The following is a 21,201-nucleotide window of genomic DNA, read 5'->3' as shown; positions in this document are numbered from 1 at the left end:
GAGTAGGACATCTCAGGCGAGTGTGCCCAAGCCCAGTAACTGAAACAAAAACCAAACAACTGGGGGAGAAACTTCAGAGGGCCCCAGTGAAGGAGTCAACTGGGCGCCCGATTGCAATAGCGAACTCCACACCGACTTATATACCCCTGACCACTGAGGTCACCAACAAGCCAGGATGGAAAAGAGAGAGACCCCCAAAACCAAAGGCGAAGGTACAAGCCACCAGGCAGGTCAAAGGTACTGCAATCAGTGGATTTCCCCCCAAGTTAGTGGGACCCTCCCCAATTGTTCCCATCCAAGTAGAGGGGATTTATACGAAAGCCCTGCTGGACACTGGAGCCCAAGTAACCTTGCTCTACAGGGATTTCTATGACAGACATCTCAAGCACCTGCCGTTACAGAAATTGGAGGAACTAGAGATATGGGGATTAGGCACTCAGAACTTCCCATATGATGGTTACCTGCCGGTCAGACTCACCTTTGACCCAAGCACAGCAGGAGAGGCTGAGACTTTCGACACCTTGGCCATAGTGTGCCCTCGCCCCCCAGGGGCTGACAAAAATTCCCTCATCATTGGGACGAACACTAACTTGGTGAGGAGGCTACTTGCACCGCTTGTGCTGCAGAAGGGGACCCTCCCCACTAAAATACATCCAATGTTGGCCCAGACATACCGAGACCTTAGACAGGAGGAAGAGGCTCCTGAAGAGGGAGTGGGAAAAATCTGGCTCCTGGATAGGGAAAAGAGGTTAGTCCAGCCGGGTGAAGTAGTCTGCCTGAGAGCCTCCGTCAAGTTAAGCTGGAAAAAAACAGGTCCTTTCATTGTCCTTGAAAATACAAGCCAGGAAGAAAAAAAGGGGTTAGAACTTATCCCTGAAGTATTGCCCACCAGGGCATTGAAGAGGACTCACGGCAAAGTTCCAGTCAGTGTCCGCAACACAGCAGCTGTGCCAGTGAGGGTGCCAGCCAGACTACTGTTAGGACAGGTCAGCCCAGCAACTCCAGTCGCAGCATGTGGTTCGACGGAAGGACCAACAGCAGAAATCCCTGTAGAAGAATTCTGCCCAAAGAATACGCCTCTGACTCCGGCATGGAGAGAAAGAGCTAAAGCCCAACTTCTGAGATGGAGGGCAGCTTTCTCAAAAAGTGAATTTGATGTGGGTTTGGCAAAGAGTGCCACCCACCGAATTCGACTGGAGGAAGACAAGCCGTTTCGTGAAAGGGTTAGGCGAATCCCATTGGGAGATCTGGAAGATTTGAGGGAACAACTGGCTGAACTCAAGAGGACTGGCATTATCCGGGAGTCCAGGAGTCCTTATGCCTCCCCAATAGTGGTGGTCAGGAAGAAGAACGGGTCCCTACGCCTATGTATCGATTACAGGACCCTGAACCGGAGGACCATTCCTGACCAGTACACCACACCTCGGATAGAGGATGCTCTGCAGAGCCTGTCGGGAGCGAAGTGGTTCAGTGTGCTGGACTTAAAGAGTGGGTATTATCAGATCCCCATGTGCCCTGAAGACAAAGAGAAGACCGCTTTTATCACCCCAGTCGGATTCTTTGAGTTCAACCGAATGCCGCAAGGCCTGTCTGGGGCCCCAGCAACGTTCCAGAGGTTGATGGAAAAAACAGTGGGTGACATGAACCTACTTGAAGTACTAGTTTACCTGGATGACGTCATAGTATTTGGAAGAACGTTGGAAGAGCACGAAGAACGCCTGGAGAAGGTCCTGAAGAGACTTCATGATGAAGGTCTGAAGCTCTCTATGGAAAAATGCCAGTTCTACCAGCCCTCAGTGAATTACCTGGGACACATTGTGTCTGAAGAGGGAGTGGCAACCGATCCCAAGAAGTTAGAAGCTGTCACTTCTTGGCCAAGGCCCACCAACGTTACTGAACTCAGGTCATTCTTAGGCTTCTGTTCGTACTACAGAAGGTTCGTGGAGGGGTTCGCTAAAATAGCCCACCCACTCACTGAGCTCCTGAAGAAACAGGAAGAAGTTAGTGTAAGCCCAGATCAGTCAAGGAAGCCAAAAGAAGGGCCCAGAAGGAAGAAAGAGTCCATCCAGGACCAGTGGACTCCAGGATGTGAGGAAGCCTTCAGACAATTGAAGTGGAGCCTTACCACTGCTCCGGTTTTGGCCTATGCAGACCCTGCCAAACCATACGAGTTGCATGTGGATGCCAGCCATGACGGACTGGGAGGAGTGCTCTATCAAGAGCATGAAGGGCATCTGCAGCCGATCGCCTATGTGAGCAGAAGTTTGATTCCTGCCGAAAGAAACTATCCGACTTACAAGCTTGAATTTCTGGCTCTGAAGTGGGCAGTGGTAGACAAGTTGAAGGATTACCTTTATGGGGCTGAATTCGTGGTAAAGACGGACAACAACCCCCTCACATACCTGCTCACCACTGCAAAGCTGGACGCCACCGGTCACAGGTGGCTAGCTGCTCTCTCGGCATTTACCTTCAGCCTGAAGTACAGACCAGGGGTTGGTAATCGAGATGCGGATGCTCTATCAAGAAGGCCTCATGACCCCCGAAATCCATCAGAAGACTGGACTCAACTTACTCCAGAGGGGGTAAGAGCCCTTTGTGAAGGGACAAGTCTACATGGTAGAGGTGGGGCCAGAGCTGAAGAAGTGGGAGTATCCTCAGCGGGAGTACCCAGGTGCTATTGCAACGTCTCCCAGGTTGTACAAGAGGGTCTCCCCAAGCTATCCAGAAAGGATCTCAGGAGAGATCAGGAGGAAGATCCACTGTGTGGGCTGGTGCTGAAGGCATTGGAACATCAACAGTCTGATGTGCTGCAGAAGAGCCCCAAGAAGGAAGCCCGGCTGATACTGAAAGAATGGGATCGGTTGCAGTTGCAACAAGGGGTGGTCTACCGAAGGGGCCCCTCTGATGATCCAGAAGCAAAGTGGCAGCTGCTCCTGCCGGAAAAGCACAGAGAGAGGGTACTGATTGCTTTACACGATCATCATGGTCATTTGGGAGCCGAGAGGACTTTCCAACTAGTAAGGGACAGGTTCTACTGGCCTCACATGAGGAAAGAAGTGGAGAGTTACTGTCATTCCTGCCTCAGGTGTATACAACGAAAGACATTGCCCCAGAGGGCTGCCCCAATGGGCCATTTGGAGAGCCAGGGACCAATGGACCTGGTCTGCATAGACTTTCTTTGTTTGGAATCCGATCTGAGTGGGCAGGGGGACATCTTGGTGGTAACAGATCACTTTACCCGTTATGCCCAAGCATTTCCTACTAGAGACCAGCAAGCAACCACAGTAGCAAAGACTCTCGTGGAAAAGTTCTTCGTCCATTATGGCTTACCTCAACGGATACATTCGGACCAAGGAAGGGACTTTGAGAGCAAATTAATAAAAAGACTGTTGGATCTACTAGGCATACAAAAGTCCAGGACCACTCCTTATCACCCACAAGGGGACCCTCAACCGGAAAGGTTCAACAGGACTCTCCTGAATATGTTGGGGACGTTGACTGCGGAACAGAAACCCCATTGGAGTAAACACATTACTGCACTGGTTCATGCCTACAACAGTACCAAAAGTGACGCCACTGGGTATTCACCTTACAGATTGATGTTCGGCCGTGAAGCCCGATTACCAGTCGACCTGTCTTTTGGTTCCTCCTTGGATCACACATCAGAGACCTCCCATAGAGGGTATGTGGATAGGCTGCGGAGGAGCCTGAAGATAGCTTACGAGCAGGCTCAAGCCACCTCGAACTCCAGAGTCAACAGGAACAAGAGAAACTTTGACCTGAAAGTAAGAGTTCAGGATCTTCAACCAGGTGACCGGGTTTTGCTGAGGAATCTAGGCATCCCAGGCAAGCATAAGTTGGCTGATCGTTGGAGATCACAGCCTTATGTTGTGTGTAGGAAGCTTCCAGGGCTCCCAGTGTATGAAATCAAGCCAGAAGGAAACACTGGGCCAATAAAAACCTGGCATCGGAATCACCTTTTACCTCTCACTGAGGCAGTCAGGATAAGCACAGAGGAGGAATTCCCATCCACATCCACCGATGTGTGTAGGCCAATAACCAGATCTCAACCTGCACCCTCTACAGATGAAGATGAGGAAGTGGAGATGAGTTGGCTGTGGCCTCCGGAAACTTCAGAAACAGATGCTGATATCTCTTCAGAAGTAGAGGAGGATAATAACGGAACTCTCAGGGCAGAGGCCCCAGAATTTGTGCCGGCAACTCATCTTGCAGAAGAGCCCAGTACTCTTATTTACTCTCCATTTTTAGTCACTGAGAGGAGGAATGACGACATTTGTCAAAAAGGAATGGATACCCCGAAAGTGCAAAGAGCAAAGAGAGACATTCGCCCACCACGCAGACTGACTTATGATACATTGGGCGAATGCTCTGAAGCATCTCAGTTTGTCAGCAAAAGAAACCTTGAACTGTCTGGTCCCTCTACTTTTGATTCAGTAAGGGACAACCCCACCTCACCCCTTGGCACATCTGTACCAGACACAGTAGTATCAGCTGTGAGTGCACAGGATAGCTCCCCATCATATGACAATTGGTGGGAAGCTCCTCTGTCTGTATTGTATAACCGTATAGAGGCTAAAATGCAGAATAGAGTTAGCAATTTGAACCTCTTTGGAGGACCAAAGAGATAAAGTAGGGGGAGTGTGTAGCGCTGACATTTTTGTATATCGATGTGTGTTTGCATACTTTAATACAACGTCTATGGACATTGCTATGTTTAAGTATTTGGAGCCATCTAGTGACCAAATACTGGTAATGCAGAGAGATGTTTTGTTTAGTATTTTGGTTGCCTTGGAGACGAGGAGAGACCCAAATACTGGTAATGCAGAGAGATGTTTTGGGTTGAGGATTTTGGTTGCCTTGGAGACGAGGGGAGACAGGAGTGTAAACAAAAAGCCTTCTGGAGGTGGATGCCGAGCTGCTGGGGAGCGAAAGGCTGAGCTCGGAGAGCTAGAGGACAGTGGCCGGATTGCAGAGACCGAGAGACACTCATCCGAGCATCAGAGAACCGGATCCATCCAGCGGAGCTGAACAGAGCTGACGGAGAAGCAAGTTGCAGTCACAGGACCCTGAACAAAAGTTACTACCCGGAGCTCCGATCCAGTGGGTGAGCGGGTCACGACCCACAGTTTGCTAAGTTTACACACAGTTAGACTCATATACAGGCCTCACTGGGATTTATAGTTCCACAGAGGAGCAGAGGAACTGAAACTGAGAAAGCTTGAGGCCTATCTAATTTGACATTTCAAGCGATTTTAAAATAGTTGTTGCAGTTACACCAGGAGCATTTTCCCTTCAATTTGACTTATCAAAACTGTGGATTACAAATCACTTTAGCTAGCGAAGAAAAGAAGATCCAAGACCAAGTACTTTAAGTGAGATCTCACGCACAGCTAATAAAGTAGGGGGAGCTCCCAGGTATAAAATGTTTATGTATACTGTTTTCAAATAGCTTATGTTTAAATCAATTGTGCTGTCGTCTTACGTTGGGATGACAGCACAATTACTGTAATCACTTATTTGCATATTTCACAGTAAAATATATCTCTGGTTAAGTATCCAGTTGTTGTGGCGTACTGTTTTTCTCACTCCAAATGCAGTCAGTGGATCCTGGGGTTATAATACAGGTATTTTGTATTGTCTTACATTGTATTGTATTGCATTGCATCACAGCTGTGCCAAGGGGATTGAGCCAAGTTAGTGGGGTTTATTAGTAGAGTGCAGGCCCAAATTAAACCAGCAGCTCCTTCGGGGGTCAGTGCTACACTTGTTATGGGCCAGTGACTATTAAAGCCAGAGAATTTGTATGACAGGCCGAGAACTAGTAGTTTTATGTCTCTGATGACAGTTTACTTCAACAGAATTGTCAGTTAAGTTTTAGAAACAGTCTGAATTTTTTTGATGTGCCTAACATCCTTTCAGGTTCTGAAGCTAGCAATTTGACTCAAACAGTAATCTTATCCTTTGATTACTTTGCTGAACAGAACAGATTTGCACAGCTCTCCTGGGATGCATCTGATAAAGCGGTGTCTGTTCTGTTTATTCAGCATGTCGAAAGTTGGAGCTGTGATTGTCCTTCCAAACATCTTTTATTTCTGTGTATGTGCAACCTGTGTTATAACGATGAATTCATGGCACTAAAAATCCAAGACCCAACAGTATTGGCAATAAAAGAGTTTGTTTATAGTCCCATTGTATCCGGTCAAGATGACAAAGATGTCCTCCAAAGACACTCTTCTTGCTGTCATCTGACCAGTTTAGTTGCCATAGCCACGCCTCTTCTATTCTTCATTACATTCAATGCAGAAGCAGCTGATGTGTCCCATCCTGATGACATAACCCCTGGTCCTGCTTAGAAGTGTCCTCTAACATTCCAGTGCTGGAAAGGAGGGGGCCGGACTGCCAGCTGTCACAGGACCACACAATCGGTTAAACCGATGAGAACGGTCTGATGGACTGTTTTCATCGGTCCAAACCGATCGTGTGTGGGCGCCATCGGTTATTTATCCATCGGTTAAAAAAAGCCAACTTGTTTTAAATTTAACCAATGGATTCCTAACCGATAGAAAAAAAATGATCGTTAGTAGGCACAACCATCGGTTAAAAATCCACGCATGCTCAGAATCAAGTTGACGCATGCTACGAAGCATTGAACTTCGTTTTTTTCAGCACGTCATTGTGTTTTACGTCACTGCGTTCTGACACGATCGGTTTCTTAACCGATGGTGTGTAGGCACGACTGACCATCAGTCAGCTTCATCGGTTAACCAATAAAAACGGTCCATCAGACCGCTCTCATCGGATGGACCGATTGTGTGTACAGGGCTTTACTTTCTGCTAGTTCATTGTTGAAATAAAATTAACACTAGATCCTGCACTATCCTTCATTTGTGGTGTTATGAATTCATTAACACTTGTAGTAGATCACACTTCTAACTTGACATGGGAAACGTGTTTCCCGTACCACGTTCTGGTGTGAATAAGCCCTCAAATCTACAATTTAGGCATTCTCAACCAGGGTTCCGAGGAGCTCTAGGGTTGCTAAGGGTTCCTTCAGCTAAGGCTAGTTGATCTTCCATCTGATGGTGCCTTCATAGTTCCAGGATAGGTAACTGTAAGCATTCTCAACCATGCTGGTAGTTCATACCGGCCTTGCTATGCAGTGTACTAAAGTGAAATGAAGTTGAAAATGGTAAAAGCTGTGGTTGATAAAATATAGCCTATGCTTCCTGCAGCTGCCATTCTGTGTGTGGACTTATGGACCATGCAACCCTAATCACCTGAAACATATCACTGTAGGGGCTTTGCTGAATAATCTTGATCCAATTCTTTATCCTTTCTATTTTTTTTCAGATGACTCTGTTGGCACCCCTATTGCTTTTAGATTTCAAAAACTGTTCAGTAATTAATGCAATTATAACATAAAGACGGATTTCAGCAGTGGTCTAAAACCGGGGGCCGGATGTGCTTGCTTTTATCCAGCCCTTGGAGAACTACTTCCCAACTGTCAGCTACAATGGGCCATAGTTTCTACCACTCTATTTCTCCCACTGATATTAATGATGGGACATTATTTCTCCTACAGACACCAACAAAGAGACACTATTTCTCCTACTGAAACCAACAATGGGAAACCATTTCACCCATTGACACCAACGATAGGTCACTATTCCTCCCACTGACACCAATGATGGGGCACAATTCCTCCCACTGTCACCAATGCTGGGGCATTATTCTCCCCACTCACACCAATGATGGGGCACTATTCCTCCCACTGACACCAATGAGCGGGCATTATTCCTCCCACTGACACCAATGATGGGCCACTATTCCTCCCACTGACACCAATGATGGGGCATTATTCCTCCCACTGACACCAATGATGGGGCATTATTCCTCCCACTGACACCAATGATGTGGCACTATTCCTCCCACTGACACCAATGATGGGGCACTATTGCTCCACCTAATACCAAAGATAGGGAATTGTTTACTCCCACTGACACCAAGTATTTTTCTACTCCCACTGGCCACAGTCTGGCCCCCCCAAAAACTTGAAGGACAGTAAACTGGCCCTTTGTTTAAAAAGTTTGGAGACCCCTGGATAGTATGATGCCGCGTATACACCATCACTTTATGTGATGAAAAAAAAACGACGTTTTTAAAAACGTCACTTTAAATGACCGTGTGTGGGGGGAAAACGTTGTTTTATGTCTTGTGAAAAACGACAAAAAAAATTGAAGCATGCTTCAATTTTATGTGTCGTTTTTCAAAACGTAGTTTTTTACTTCACAGAAATTGACCGTGTGTAGCAAAAAATGGCGTTTAAAATGACGTTTTTACACCCGCGCATGCGCAGAAGCTAGTTATGAAGCGAGCTTCAATGGAAAAAAGTGGTGAACGTAACCTCGCTTTGCTAGAGCATTGTGAGAAAAACGATGGTGTGTAGGCAACTTCGTCTTTGAAAATTGAATTTTCAAAAACTTCGTTTTTTACTTCACAGAAAATTTCGTTTTTTTTCATCACATAAAGTGATGGTGTGTATGCAGCATAACTCCTTTATGACTGGTATTTTGTGCCTGCCAGAATTCTTCAAAGATGAACTCCTAGCTCATGATCACCTGTGATGATAGTTGACTTACATACACAGAATGCATAGTCTCAGTTATTTAATCTATTTGCTGAGAACAAACACGCAACACATTTTTTTGTTCTTGCAAAAGCTTCAGTCGGATGACTGATGAACTAAGGACATGAAAGCTACAACCTGTACATTCATTCACTGCTGCATTGTTAAAGCTGAACTCCAAGTACATTGCTAAATCCACAGATTAAGTGATAATATGAGAACTGTTATAATAAGCATTTGTATTTCTGTTCATCCATTGCTGAGATTTACATAGTCCCATCACACAGCACAATCAGGTGGATGAGGATAAAACACCTTGGCCCAGATTCAGGTAGAATCGCGCAATATTTGCGTGGGCAAAGAGCAAAAAATTTTCTCTGCGCCCACGCAAATATTGCGCTTTGCCTGCGATTCACGGAGCAGTTGCTCCGTAAATTGCGCGGGCGATATGCTAAATAGCCCTGCGTAAGGGCGCCTAATGTAAATGATCCCGCCGGGGGCGGGAATCATTTAAATTATGCGCGCTCCCGCGCCGAGCGAACAGCGCATGCTCCGTCGGGAAACTTTCCCGACGTGCATTGCGGCAAATGACGTCGCAACGACGTCATTTGCTTCTAAGTGAACGTGAATGGCGTCCAGCGCCATTCACGGTTCACTTACGTAAACGACGTAAAGTTTGAACGTCGCGAGCGGGAAGTGCAGCTATACTTTAGCATTGGTTGCGCCTGCTATTAGCAGGAGCAGCCTTATGCTAAAGTGGCCGTACGGAAACTCCGTACCTTGCGTGCGCAGGGCCCGCGCAACTTTTGTGAATCGGTGGTAGTATGCAATTTGCATACTATACGCCGATCACAATGGCCGCTCCCCCTAGCGGCCAACGCAAGAATGCAGCCTGGGATGTGAAGGCATAAGGAGGCTTATGTCTGTCACATCCTAGGCTGCAGTCGGTGTAACGAGGTTCCTGAATCAGGAGCACTCGTTACACCGGAGCAAGTAAGCCCTTGCGCCGCGCAACCTCTGGTTGCGCGGGCGCAAGTGCTTCTTGAATCTGGCCCCTTATTGTTAAACTGACACTAAAAATCCTTATTCTCCAAGAATAATCCATACACAACCACTATGTGGCTACATTCCTACATACAGTGGGGCCATGGAGAGCAAGCATAGTCATCCTCTAATAGAAAGTTGTATGACAGCAGCAAAAGCAAAAGCAACAGCAAAAGCAAATGCAAAGGAAAAAAATAATTTGGAGGAGGCTGAGAGCAATAGAAGGTGTATTTTCTTTTTTAGGTAAAAAAAAGAACAGTTTTTAGTTTGAATAGAATGGAGAGGAAATATAGCTCAGCCATGACTAAAGGCCTTTACACATGATCAGAAAATAGGATGAAAAATACCGCTATTCAAAGCGATCTTACAATAATCTGATCGTTAGTACACAGCTTTTGTTCCGAAATTATAATGCCTCGTACACACGACCATTTTTCTCGGCAGGAAAAAAACTTACTTGATTCTGAGCATGCGTCCGTTTTTCGCGATGAGAAAAAGACTGACGAGAAACACGACGAGAAAAAAGAGAGCTGGTTTAAATTTTTAGCAGGCAGTTTTTTCTTTGAGAAAACTGCTAGGGAGCATACACACGACCGGTTTTCACGACCAATATAAAAAAATAGGATTTTTAATACAACTTACATGTAAAATCCTTTTCTTGCGAATACATCACGGAACACAGAGCCTTAATTACTTAATGGGTTATGTAGTCACCACAGGTGATTGGACACTGGCAAAACCAATTAAAATTGAGTTCCTCCCCTATATGACCCCTCCCAAATGGAGAGTACCTCAGTTTTGTAGCAAAGCAATAAGTGTCTCAATGTTAACTCCGAAGAGGGGTGGAAGCTCTGTGTCCCGTGATGTATTCCCAAGAAAAAGATTTTACAGGTAAGCTGTATTAAAAAATCATATTTTCTTGATCATACATCACGAGACACAGAGCCTTAATTACTTAATGGGATGTCCCATAGCAATGCTAAAATTTGAGGGGAGGGAGACACAGATCAGAATAAGACCGCCATCGAGCCAGAGGATCTATACTGCTGCCTGCAGCACACTACGACCCAAGATGGCATCCTCGTAACCTCTCACATCTACCTGGTAGAATTTAGTAAATGTATGGACCGAAGACCAAGTGGCAGCCTTACAGATCTGAGCCATGGAGGCCTGGTGATGCACTGCCCAGGAAGCACCAACTGCTCTAGTCGAGTGTGCTTTCACCTGAAAAGGAAGGATCTTCATTTCTAAACCATAGGCCTGAATAATGACTTGTCGAATCCACCTTGCAATAGTGGATTTTGACGCTGCCTGGCCCTTCTTTGGGCCTTGTGGCAGAATGAATAGACGATCAGTCTTCCTTATCTGCGCAGCAGAATGCAGATAAACCCTTACCGCTCTTACAACATCTAGAGAGTGTAGACCAGTGACGGCTGGTGCTCAAAATTTTTGGGGGGCGCAAACAAACGAAAAAAAAAATGCCTGTCAGTCTTATCCAAGGAACGCACCCCGTGCATCCCTTGGATAACTATTTGGAAGCCGATTACAGCCTGAGGGCTGTAATCGGAAAGCCTATCAGAGCTACTGGCTCTGATAGGCACTTCCAAAGCCAACCGGCTGGCGTTATTCAGATGGCCGGCGCTCGCCAGGGGGCCGGCCATCTGAATAGTGGGCGGCAGCAACAATACACAGATTCATGCAATGCATAAATCTGTGTATTGTATTCAGTGGCGGTGCTGGAGCGAGAGGGGGCAGCGCTTCGGCGCCCTCTATGGAAGCACTGCCACTGGTGTAGACTCTCTTCCTCCTCAGACTGCGGATCTGGAAAAAAAGACAGTAGGACTATATCTTGGTTCAGATGAAAACCTGAAACCACCTTAGATAAGAAATTCGGGTGAGGTCGTAGGACCGCCTTGTCTTCATGAATAATCATATACGGTTATTTACACAAAAGAGCCACCAATTCCGATACCCTCCTAGCCGAGTATATGGCTACAAGAAAAAACTGTTTCTGTTAGAGAAACCTGGTGTAAAGGTTTAAAAGGTAGCTTCCGTAAAACAGACAACACTAAATTCAAATCCCATAGGCACACGGGAAACTTTAACTGCAGTGCACCCTGAACAAAGGCCCTGACTAGGGAATGAGAGGCAAGCGGTTTTGGAAAAAATACAGACAAAGCCGAGATTTGGCCCTTGATAGTGCTCAAGGCCAACTTCATATTTAAGCCCAACTGAAGAAAGGCAAGAATCCTATTAATGGCAAATTTCCTAGGGTGACAGTTTCTGGGTTAACACCAGGAAACCTATGCCTTCCAGATTCTGTAGTAGATGAGCCTTGAGGCCGGCTTCCTAGCATTAACCAGGGTGGATAGGACTGGCCCTGAGAGCCCACGTTTCCTCAGAATGTGGGTCTCAACAGCCAAACCGTCAAATTTAGACTTTGTAAGGCAGGATGGAATATTGGACCCTGCGATTGTAGGTCTGGGCATAATGGAAGAACCCAAGTTCTTTCTACTGCCATCCTTACGACTTCTGCGTACCAGGGTCTCCTGGGCCAAGCTGGGGGGACGAAAATCACAGACTTTCCTTCCTTCTTGACCCTCTGAAGAAATCGTGGGAGGAGCGGTACTGGAGGGAACGCATAAATCAGGGAATACCGATTCCATGAGATTGTCAGGGCATCTGAGCCTTGAGCATAGGGATCGCTTGTTCTTGACACAAAACTGTCCAGTTTTGCGTTGAACCTGAAAGCCAACAGGTCCACATCTGGGGTTCCCCATTTCTGACATATGATTTGAAACATGCCAGGCTGTAGAGACCATTCTCCTGGACTCAGTTGCTGGCGGCTTAAAAAACCGCCTGCCAATTTTCTACCCCTGAAATGAAGACCGCAGATAGGTGAGGAATATGCTTTTCTGCACAGGCCAAGATGTGATTCACCTCTTTTTGGGCATCCAGACCACTGGCATCTGGTGCTTACATTTTTTTGGGGGGGCGCAAACAAACTGAAAGAAAAATCAATTACAGCCACTGTGCCATCAATGGCCAGTCATTGGCCGTCATGGGGGCGCCTGTCACTCCCCTCCCCAGGCCAAGCTGCAATATTAGAAATTGCTGTGCCGGCGCCGTGCTTCAGCAGACCGGCTGCAACGCGGGGGAGCTACATTAGTGCGAGAGGCGACCGCAGGAGGACGGGTGTTTTTTTTTCTGTGCGGGGGGTAACTTTTTGCCGCCCCCCTCCCCATGGCACCTACCATGGCTTCCATACCCTAGATACGCCAGCAAGGATGGAAAGTGGTATCATAATGGGGGATTTTAATTATCCAGACATAGACTGGGCAGAAGAAAACGCACATCATCTAAGGCTTGCGAGTTCCTACATGTCTCGCAGGACAATTTCATTGGTTAGATGGTAGATACACCAACTAGACTTTCCTGATTATGGATGTGGAAATAAGGGTCAATTTAGGAAACAGTGATCAAAGGTCAATTGGCTTCAGTATAAATTACACAAATAGGAAACATAAGGGGAATACAAAGACACTGGATTTCAAAAGAGCCAACTTCCCATACAAACCTTGCTGGAATAATATTATGAAATTGTAATATTCTTAGGCCGGGTACACACGGGCAAACATGTACGATGAAACCGGTCCGTCGGACCGTTTTCACCGTACATGTCTGCCCGGGGACTTCTGTACGATGGCTGTACTAACCATCGTACAGAAGTCTGCGCGTAAACAATACGCGGGCGTGTCCGCGCTGTCGCCGCGACGATGACGCGGCGACGTGGGCGGGCCTGCCTTTTAAATGCTTCCACGCTTGCGTCGAAGTCATTCGACTCATGTGAGGGACGGCGGGCGCTCGGACATGTACGGTAGGTCTGTACTGACGACCATACATGTCCGAGCGGGCAGGATTCCAGCGGACGGTTTTAAAACAAGTCCAGGAATATTTGCCCGCTGGGAAAAGGCCCGGCGGGCAAATGTTTGCTGGAATTCTGCCCGCTCGCGCCTACACATGACCGAACATGTATGCTGAAACTGGCCCCGCGGACCAGTTTCAGCATACATGTTTGGTCGTGTGTACGGGGCCTTAGGAACAAAGAAAATGGAGGAGAGATGGGTTTGCTTTAAGAGCATATTAAATAAGGGCATTAGCCAGTGCATCCCATTGGGAAATAAATTTAAAAGAGCAAACAAAACTCCTGAATGTCTTAACTCCAATGTAAAAATGCATATAAAAGCAAAGGAGAAGGCCTTCAAAAAATACAAGGCTGAGGGATCATCATCAGCATTCAGACTTTTCAAAGAATGCAATTAGGGTTGCTAAGATAGAACATGAAAGACACATAGCGGAGGAGAGCAAAAAAAATCCCCAATATCCCCAAAATGGAACCTCCGCTGTCCGGATTCCTCCCCCCTCCAGTGTCACATTTGGCACCTTTCAGGGGGGAGGGGGAGCAGATACCTGTCTAAGACAGGTATTTGCACCCTTTTATGGGCATAGACCCCTGCATATCTGCTGCAGTCTACGCCACGTCTGGCGCCCCCCCTGCTGTCTTCTGGGAGACACACAGGTCCCAGAAGACAGCAGGGACCAGTGGCATTGCGCAACGCTAGTTGCACATGCGCAGTAGGGAACCAGGATGTGAAGCCACGAGGCTTCACTTCCTGATTTCCTTATCGAAGATGGCGGCGACAGCATCCAAGGACCGAGCTGCAGTATTTGTAGCTGCTGATTTTAAAGAAAAAAAAGTTTGGCGGACCTCCGCGTTAAGTATATAAACAGTAAAAAAGGGAGGACAGACCATATTGGCCCCATAAAGAATGAGGAAGGAAATCTGGTTACAAAGGATGGGGAAATGGCAAAGGTATTGAATGTATTCTTCTCCTCAGTCTTCACAAGGGAATCGGGGGGCTTCAGTAACCAAAACTGCAGTGTTTATCCTCATGACAGCTCACAGGAAGTACCCTCATGGCTAACAGAGGACAGCATTAGAAATAGACTTGGTAAACTTGACATTAATAAATCACCGGGACCAGATGGCTTGCACCCGAGGGTACTTGGGGAACTCAGTCAAGTAATTGCCAGATCATTGTTCCTAATTTTTACTGACAGTCTACTGACTGGAATGGTACCAGCTGATTGGAGAAAAGCCAATATAGCACCAATATTAAAAAAAAAAAAAAAACGCCAAAATACATCCCTGGGGATTACAGACCAGTTTGCGTAACATCAATAGTATGCAAGCTCTTGGAGTAGATGATAAGGGACTATATACAAGATTTTAGTAATGAAAACAGTATCATTAGCAGTAATCAGCATGGATTTATGAAGAATCGTTCTTGCCAAACCAATCTTTTAACCTTCTATGAGGAGGCAAGCTGCCATCTAGATAAGGGAAGGCCCGTAGATTTTGTGTATATGGATTTGGACCATAGGGTACATGGATTGAAAACTGGCTACAAGGGGTGGTGACAAATGAGGAGTACTCAGACTGGTCAGGGGTGGACAGTGGTGTCCCCCAGGGTTCCGTGCTGGGCCCAATCCTATTTAATTTGTTCATAAATGACCTGGAGGATGGGGTAAACAGTTCAATCTCTGTATTTGCAGACGATACTAAGCTAAGCAAGGCAGTAATTTCTCCACAGGATGTGGAAACCTTGCAAGAACAGCTGAACAAATTAATGGGGTGGGCAACTACATGGCAAATGAGGTTTAATGTAAAAAAATAAATAATGCATTTGGCTGGCAAAAATATGAATGCAATTTACTCACTAGGGGAAGAACCTCTGGGGGAATCTAAAATGGAAAAGGACTTGGGGGTCCTAGTAGATGATAGGCTTGGAAATTACATGCAATGCCAAGCTGCTGCTAACAAAGCAAACAGAATATTGGTATGCATTAAAAAGGGTATTAACTCCAGCGATAAAGTGATAATTCTCCCACTCTACAAGACTCTGGTCCAGCCGCACCTGGAGTATGCTGTCCAGTTCTGGGCCCCAGTCCTCAAGAAGGATGTACTGTAAATGGAGCGAGTACAAAGAAGGGCAAAAAAGCAAATAAAGGGTCTGGAGGATATTTGAAGAAAGTTTCGGAGCACTGAACTTTTCCTCTCTGGAGAAGAGACGCTTGAGAGGGAATATGATTTAAATTTACAAATACCGTGCTGGTAACCCCACAATAGGGATAAAACTTTTCTGCAGAAGGGAGTTTAATAAGACATGCGGCCAGTCATTAAAATTGGAAGAAACAAGCTTTAACCTCAAACTGCATTAAGGGTTCTTTACTGTAAGAGCGGCAAAGATGTGGAATTCCCTTCCACAGGCAGTGGTTTCAGAGGGGAGCATCGATAGTTTAAAAAAAACTATTAGATAAGCACCTGAACGGCCAGAGCACACAGGGATATACAATGTAATACTGACATACAGTATAATCACACACATAGGTTGGACTTGATGGACTTGTGTCTTTTTTCAACCTCGCCTACTATGTATGTAACTATGTAACATAAAAGGATTTATCAATGAACACAGGGCTGCTTTAATTTGTGTCTGATGCAACTGATGCAGAAAGGAATCATTAAAGCCAGTTTTACATAATTTAAAGCAGAAATGTAGAATTACATTTTTTTTTTACAATGACTGAATATTCAGTACTTTTTTCATGTTCTTTTATGGATAATTGAATTTAAGCTTTAGTTATTTTTTTTATTTATTTTTTTTATGAGCAGCAATGCTGCAGAATGGAGCAGACTGTCTTCCTGATGTAAGTAACTAGATGGAGGGTTATGGTATAGAACAGCTCAGGAGAGCTAGGAAGGAAGAGTAAGTATACTTTTTCTAAGTCACACTTGTTCTATAAGTAACGAAAAGTTATTGACTTTTTAATTACATCATATTTCTACAAAACACTTAGCCGGGGAATTACTATTACTTTATCTGCTAAGTATAAAATTGATTCTTGTAGCCCCTAAACTAAACATAAGTATTAAGAAAGAACTGGACCCTGTGAAATGTATAAACATCAAAGGGAGGTTGGGGAAAAGAGGGGGATTGTGCAAGTCTGGTTCAAAAATTGTTTAAAGTATGTGGGATCGCCCGTCAAATGATGGGAGTAAGGCCGTAACCGTAACATATATCAAAAATCAAAAAGATGTACAGTTTAGTGCTAAAGAGGAGATGAAAATTGACCTTAGGTTAGGTCATGGGAAAAAAAGAGGTTACTTAGGGCCAAGCTATAGTGATCCCGATCCTGACAATAAAAAGTGTAGGGTATAGTATCAAAATTTTTTATTGTAATGATTCAATTAATCAAAATAGGATCATATGCAAATATCACAACACAGTTAAAAAGACATGGTATTGGGTAAATAATGTCTAACCATGAACACACATAACATACAGGACATACAACAGGCAACATATACACACACATGACGCTGTCCGGACACTGTCGGGGTCAGTCCTTGGTTGTCATCACACTGTATAATGAGTATGAGATAGGAGAAATATAGTTGTGTTCACGAAGTGAAGACAACAGGTATCCGAATTGTGGCCCTAATGGTGTACTGACCAATGACTGAGCCCTTGAAAGGTGTATGGGAGGAGGGAAAGGGAGGGAGACGGGTAGGGGGTGTGGAGATTGAGGTATGAAGGCTGCAACAGGTTGAATCGATAATGCCTATAGGCAGTAGAATAGTATAGCGAGCTAATGGTGAATTCACTATAAATGGGAGGGAATCTTCCTCTCATAGGTGTACAATGATCGCATCAATTCTTAAAATTATTTCACTCTGTGTGAAATGGTAATATTTCAATAGTCATTTGAATGAATGTTGGTTCACTTGGTCTGGATATACACTGAATAGCCTAAACAATCTGATTATATATTCAGTGGATCGAGTAGTACTACAGGTTATATGCAGTGTGCTGTCAGTCAAAAGACAATTAGTGCCTGGGAGTGCACAGGTATACTGTATGTGGTCAAGCACTGCACATCCTGGATGTAATCATCCAGTGGAGGCTGTATCGTGACAGCGCAGCAAAGTTCCTTACTGTGATTGTTAGTTTTTTGAGGCTTATACAGTTAGAATAGTATGGCATCCCTTTTGCTCCATTAGGAACGGCAATAGTAAAGAGTGGTTACAGACCTTAGATAGCTGTTCATTCAATCGAACGGTCAGAGTGAAAAAACCTGTTTATGCTGACATCTGGATAGTTTTCCCGAATGGTGTGCCCGAGAATGCAGGGCGCTTTGTTGGGGAGGGAGTCAAGTGTACTCCGTATCCAGGGTGCGGGCTGAATAGCCCGGTGAAGGTACTTCAATCGCCGTCTCCGTCAGTGGGAACCTCCGCGTTCCTTCCTGATTTGAATTCGATCGCGTAGACAGGTCGCATGGGCAGCGTCTGGTGGTGACGTCGACGCGTTTCGCCGTAGCCAATGGCGTAGCTTCTTCCTGGACGTGGTGGAATGTCAGCTGGTGGATGTTTTTATACGCAGTCCACAGCTGATGCTTGCACCGAAGCGATGTGTGTTGATGCTAAAAGGCCATGTGATGTAGCGGACGCTACGGTGTTCATGGAGGTCAATCAGTTGAATTACTTTGAGTTTCCCAAAGAGGAATGAAGTTTGTCTTCATACTCATGTTCTTTCGTCACTGGGTATGGCTTGTTTTGATCACTAATGATCCGTTTTTTGGAGTGAAGACACAGTGGGGGAAATACACGGCAGGACAGGAAGTGAGGAAACGGGGGAACAAATATTTTAAGTGAACAGATAGCAAATGGCAAGTATAGCAGGAAATAATCGTATCCTAGTTGTTACTACAAAAATAATGTCCATAGAAGTCCATTTATGTCATGGTCCCATCGTGTGCATCCATTGGGATCAGGAACACTGACTTCCATGAATTGATGGAGGGGATTTGGCATATGGGTAGGTGTTGGTAGTTGAGCTATGAATTAAGGGACATGGCTAACCCGGCAGTTATTAACACTTCACTTTTGATAATGGAAAATATTAGATTTATTTTTTAGCTTTTAGAATTATGACGTTATTGTCTCAAGGTGTTAGTAAGTATAAGAGGAGAGATCACTGGAGTATATTTAAATGATGAGCAGGATTACCAAGGGCATGTGGTGGAGTGTATATCATGATCTTTATAGAAGAGGTGATCTGGACTACCCTATGGGTTTAGAAAAACCTGTAAGTTTAGTTCAGTGTTCAGGCCCACAGGGATAAGTGATTTAAGGCGATATACCCACCACTTCTCTTTTTGTTGGAGGATACGGTCGAAATCACCTCTTCTACCTGGTAATTTGAGGGCATAAATGCCCTTCACTGTCATGCCCTTAGAGCACCTATTGTGATGTTCAGCGAAATGCTTGGCAAGTGGCTTTTCGGGATTTTTTTGTTTTTCGTTAATTTCGCGTAGGTGCTCACCTACCCGTACTTTCAGAGCACGTTTTGTTTTTCCCACGTATATTTTGGGACAGGGGCAGGTGATTAGATAGATCACTCGAGTTGTCGAGCAGTTTATCAAGTCCCTGATCTCGAAATTGCATTGTCCGTGGGCATCATGAAAGGTGGATGTACGGTCGACATAGGGGCAGATCTGACATTTGTTGCAGGGGAACATGCCCAGGGATCTTGGATATACTGACAGCCAGGTGGTACTAGGTTCTTTTACAAATTCTGATTTAATTAAGATGTCACCTAGGCTGTGTGCACGTCGTGCCACTAGTTTTGGCGCTGGACTGACTATCTTGGAAAGGCCTGGGGCATTAATTAGAATCCCCCAATGTTTCTCCAAAGTTGTTCGGACGGAATTCCACTGTGAGCCAAATGGTGTTATTATTCTAATAGGCTCATTGGAGTTCATGTCTTGTTGGCTCACTGATCTCTTTTTGGTCAATAGATCCACGCGGTCTCTGATAGCCGCACGTTTTCTCGCTTTTTTAATTTGACCATGCGAGTAGCCACGCTCGCGAAATCGCGTATATAGATCGTGGCTTTCACGGCGGTAATCAGAGATGTTGGAACAGTTGCGTTTTATACGCAAAAACTGGCCCACCGGAATGCCATTTTTAAGCCAATGAGGGTGATGACTAGTGGCATATAAAAGGGTATTGGCCGCGGTATTCTTACGGAAGGTACAGGTGCTCAGTTTGCCTTCTTTTAAAGTGATCAGTAAGTCAAGGAAGGACAGATGTTCGGGGTCGACTGTATAAGTAAGATGGATATTACGCCCATTTTGGTTGAGCTCGGTCATGAACCGGTGTAATGATTCGATGTCACCTTTCCATATCATTAGGACATCGTCTATGTACCGCCACCAGGTAAGTACGTGGTGGCTGTACATAGACGAGGTGTATACATCTTCTTCTTCCCATAGGCCAAGATGTAGGCAGGCGTAGGCTGGTGCCCATGCCGCGCCCATCGAGGTACCTCGTGTTTGTCGGTAGAAGTTTCCCGTGAATTGGAAATGATTGTTCATGAGAGCGAACTCCAGTAGATCTATGACAAACTCATTTTGTGGTCCTGAGAGGGGGTAGGTGCTTTCCAAGAAGGTCCGGGCAGCCCGGATACCGATCTCGTGGGGTATTGAGGTATATAATGACTCCACGTCGATACCTACCAGTAAACAATCATCAGGTTGCTGGCAGGTGCCAAGATCGTCTAATTTAGCCAGTACATGTTGTGTATCTTGTACAAAGGACTTTAGATCAGTTACCATCTCCTTTAACATAAGGTCCAAGTATCGTCCCATACGCTCCAGGGGTCCCTGGCAGGCCGAAACGATCGGTCTGCCCGGTGGTTTGTTCAGATTTTTGTGGACCTTTGGTATGATATAAAAGGTGGGAACGTTGTATTCATTGACTCGTAAATGATCATATTCCTTAATGGTTAGGAGGCCCTCCTCTTTTGCCATAGTCAGTTTATAGTTTAATTCTGTGACCACGGTATGTAATGGATTATGATCCAATTTCTCATAAGTGGAATTGTCACTCAATAGTCGTTTGGCCTCACCTTCATATTGTTTTGGAGTCAACAAAACAACGTTGCCACCTTTGTCACTATTTTTGATGACAATATTATTGTCATTTTGTAATTCCTTTAGTGCTTTCCTCTCACCGGCTGTTAGATTATCAGTGGCCTTCTTGGACCAGTCAATTTTTTCCAGGTCCATTTGTACCATATCTAGGAATGTTTTAAGCCACCTATTTTTTGATAAGGGCGGCATTCTGAGTGATTTAATCCTAAGGTTAACCCGTCTAATAAGGACTGAAGGTTCCTCTTCCAAGGTTGTACTTTCCGCCAGGAGGGAGTTCAGAATGTCCAGAATAGCCTGGTCCTCACTTTCAACTGGTCGTTGTTTGGTTTCGTCAACACCATCATTAGTAAATAATGATCGGTAGTATACCTTACGGAGGAACAGGGTAATGTCTTTAAACACAGTGAACTCGTCCATATTGGTCACTGGCGAAAAGGACATACCTTTTTGTA

Source organism: Rana temporaria, chromosome 4, assembly GCF_905171775.1.
Source record: "Rana temporaria chromosome 4, aRanTem1.1, whole genome shotgun sequence".
Lineage (NCBI taxonomy): Eukaryota > Metazoa > Chordata > Amphibia > Anura > Ranidae > Rana > Rana temporaria.
Note: the sequence above shows the minus strand (reverse complement) of the source record.